We start from the raw sequence: 3115 nt of genomic DNA on the forward strand, positions 1-3115 counted from the left end.
GAAAATACAGCTTTGATCACTGAAATAAATTACATTTAACATGTTCACATAGAAAACAGTCATTTTAAATTGTAAAAATATTTCACAATTTTTACTGTAGTTTAGATCAAATATATGCAGCCTCGGTGAGCAGAAGAAACTTCTTACAAAAAACTTAAGTGTCCAAATAAGCATGAGGGTCACAGTATGTGATCTGAAGAGTTCTATAATAATAATGTTATAGTTTTCTTCCTTGCCCCCAACAACTGAACACAATCATGCACTTACTGCATATATTACAAGATGTTTTAGCATGTACTGGTGCTGAATGAGTCCCTTCCCATGAGCCTCTGCGGATGGGCGTGATGCATTATAGTGATCCAGCGCCCTCTGCTGGTGGACTCAAGGGCTGCGATTTTACAAAGACACTAAAGTTCACACTGGTTTTATTTTAATGTTCGATTTTAACAATTAATGTAACGTGATGTAGAAATGTAATTATATTTCAAATACTTTGCAGAAACTTTTAAACAGAACTGACTATCAGGATCATGCATAAATCACAATTACTAGAAATGACAATACACAATAACAATTACTAGAAAACAGAGATGCGACTACTGTATATTGATGAATATTTGCATGGAAAATGTTATGCCTACATTCACGTCTGGAATCAAAATTGTGTGCTGTTTACGTACTGAGAACAGAAAAAAAGGCTGTTAAAATATAATTTTGATATGCAAAATCTATCTCATAATTATAATCAAGACTATTAAATGCCAGTTTTGTGCAGTTTGGATATGCAAAATGAAACTATGCACGACACACTGCATGAATCTGAATGATACAGTGAATGAATGATGTGTTTGATATTGTAACTGCAGTTTTAAAAGCACTTTGATGCAATCCAGGCCGTTAATATCTGCTGGTTTTTATTGATAAGTTTCTGTTAGAAGGAAATAGAGGTTATATTGTTAGGAAATGTAATGACATTGCCTTTGACTCCATTTTAACACTTCGTAGTTTCATTGTGTCTTTTGGTGTTTTGTTTTCCTCTGGTTCTGTTGTTTTTCTTTCTTCGTTTGACACGTTACCTCTTAAACTCACCGTGCTGAAAATTAAAGATAAAATAACATTCTGTACATTCTTCCTCAATCTCTTCATTATTGCAAATGTCTTATTGCAATAAACTGGTGTTTGGCCTTTGAATGCAGTTAAAGAATGTATTTTTTTTCTTTATTAGTGTTTGACACAGATTGTGTTAAAAACTGCCTTTAAAAGGACTAAATGATTATGTATTTGAGTCCAAAAGATGAAATATTACTGTACAGTATTCTCTAGCCTAAACTGAATGCAGTAATTGTGGGCAGTTTGTGCTGTCATTAAAACAAGATCAAAACCTTAAAATGTTCCTAAATGTAGTCTCAGCATATACAAAATATAATTTGTTATTTTTTCATTTTATTCTGGGGTTAAATGTAAGCTTGTCAGGCTCTGTGAGATGACCCTTGTGAATGTTTTTCTTGGCTGAGCTCTTAATGCGAAGCTGAGATGTTTGAGATGGTCTATATTTGTCCCTGAACGCTGCTCTTGAATAACATCAGGTACTGCACCGCTTCTTTCCACCGGCTGTCCTTCACCAGTGCAAGGAAAATATATTTCTTGGCCGGCTGTTGTATTTCTTCTGATTGGTCATATACAGGACTAATTAGCTTCAGAAAACGATACACTTCTCCCGGTCTGTCTGAAAACCTCCGATTTCCAAGGTGCCCGTGTGTCTGGACACACGAGCCTCTCAGAAACTATCCCGTCTGCAGCTTTTGTGATTCTTAATAGATTACAATTAGAGATAGAGGGCCTCTGGGAACCGGCATCCTGATGCTGAATAGGCTTTTATGGTGTTTTTTTCTACAGCATCATGCACATACAGTGAGTTTTGATGGAGGTTATAATTGCAGACGTTACCTGGCGCTGTGTCTGGCCCCTCTATCTGCAGCCAAGAAGCCCCTGAACTCAAGGTTAGGTAATTATTTTCATAAGCATATGCTTTGCATTGTTGAAATCTTAACCGCTCTGGCGACGAGGAGAGTTCAGGATCTGCTGCCAGTTTATAGGAGTCCAAACAAAGTGTTTCTGCAGGTAACTCCTTTGGATTTGTGCTGAGATTTATCAGAGAAGCTATGTAAGAAAGTATACTGGGATTCTTCTTATTATTATGGGCTCAGAGAGTAAGAAAAACTTTATATTGTAGAACTCACTGCCATGTTGTTAGGGTCTTTTTAAATGGTTGCTAGAGCTTCGAATTGTCAAAGTATTCTGCTTAACTACCCTTAGCTTTAACAAAGCAGTTAGCAATGCGTTATACATTTTTAGACACATTATGGATGCTATGGGGAAGCAGTTCCTATAGGGTGTTCTGGGCAGGTGGTTGCCGGGGTGTTCGGGGTGGTTGTTAAACAGTTGCTAAGGTGTTCTGGGCAGTTAGGTGGTTGCCGGGGTGTTCGGGGTGGTTGTTAAACAGTTGCTAGGGTGTTCTGGGCAGTTAGGTGGTTGCCGGGGTGTTCGGGGTGGTTGTTAAATAGTTGCTAGGGTGTTCTGGGCAGTTCAGTGGTTGCCGGGGTGTTTGGGTGGTTGTTAAACAGTTGCTAGGGTGTTCTGGGCAGTTCAGTGGTTGCCGGGGTGTTTGGGTGGTTGTTAAACAGTTGCTAGGGTGTTCTGGGCAGTTCAGTGGTTGCCGGGGTGGTTGTTAAACAGTTGCTAGGGTGTTCTGGGCAGTTAGGTGGTTGCCCGGGTGTTCGGGGTGCTTTTTAAACAGTTGCTAGGGTGTTCTGGGCAGTTCAGTGGTTGCCGGGGTGTTCAGGGTGGATGTTAAATAGTTGCTAGGGTGTTCTGGGCAGTTCAGTGGTTGCTGGGGTGGTTGTTAAACAGTTGCTAGGGTGTTCTGGGCAGTTAGGTGGTTGCCGGGGTGTTCGGGGTGGTTGTTAAACAGTTGCTAGGGTGTTCTAAACAGTTCAGTGGCTGCAGTGGTGTTCAGGGTGGTTGTTAAACAGTTGCTAGGGTGTTCTAAAGAGTTCAGTGGTTGCCGTGGTGTTCGGGGTGGTTGTTAAACAGTTGCTAGGGTGTTCTAAACAGT

At 40.1% G+C, this 3115-nt stretch overlaps 1 long non-coding RNA gene across 1 annotated transcript; it reads left to right on the forward strand.

The window, feature by feature from the left end:
- The first annotated feature begins 95 nt into the window (after positions 1-95).
- LOC132127118 (uncharacterized) lies at positions 96-1195 on the forward strand. Its single transcript, XR_009427488.1, has 2 exons — positions 96-460; positions 751-1195. It is a non-coding gene; the product is annotated as an uncharacterized LOC132127118 (long non-coding RNA).
- The last annotated feature ends 1920 nt before the right edge of the window (positions 1196-3115 follow it).

Source organism: Carassius carassius, chromosome 1 (genome assembly GCF_963082965.1).
Source record: "Carassius carassius chromosome 1, fCarCar2.1, whole genome shotgun sequence".
Taxonomy (NCBI): Eukaryota; Metazoa; Chordata; class Actinopteri; order Cypriniformes; family Cyprinidae; genus Carassius; species Carassius carassius.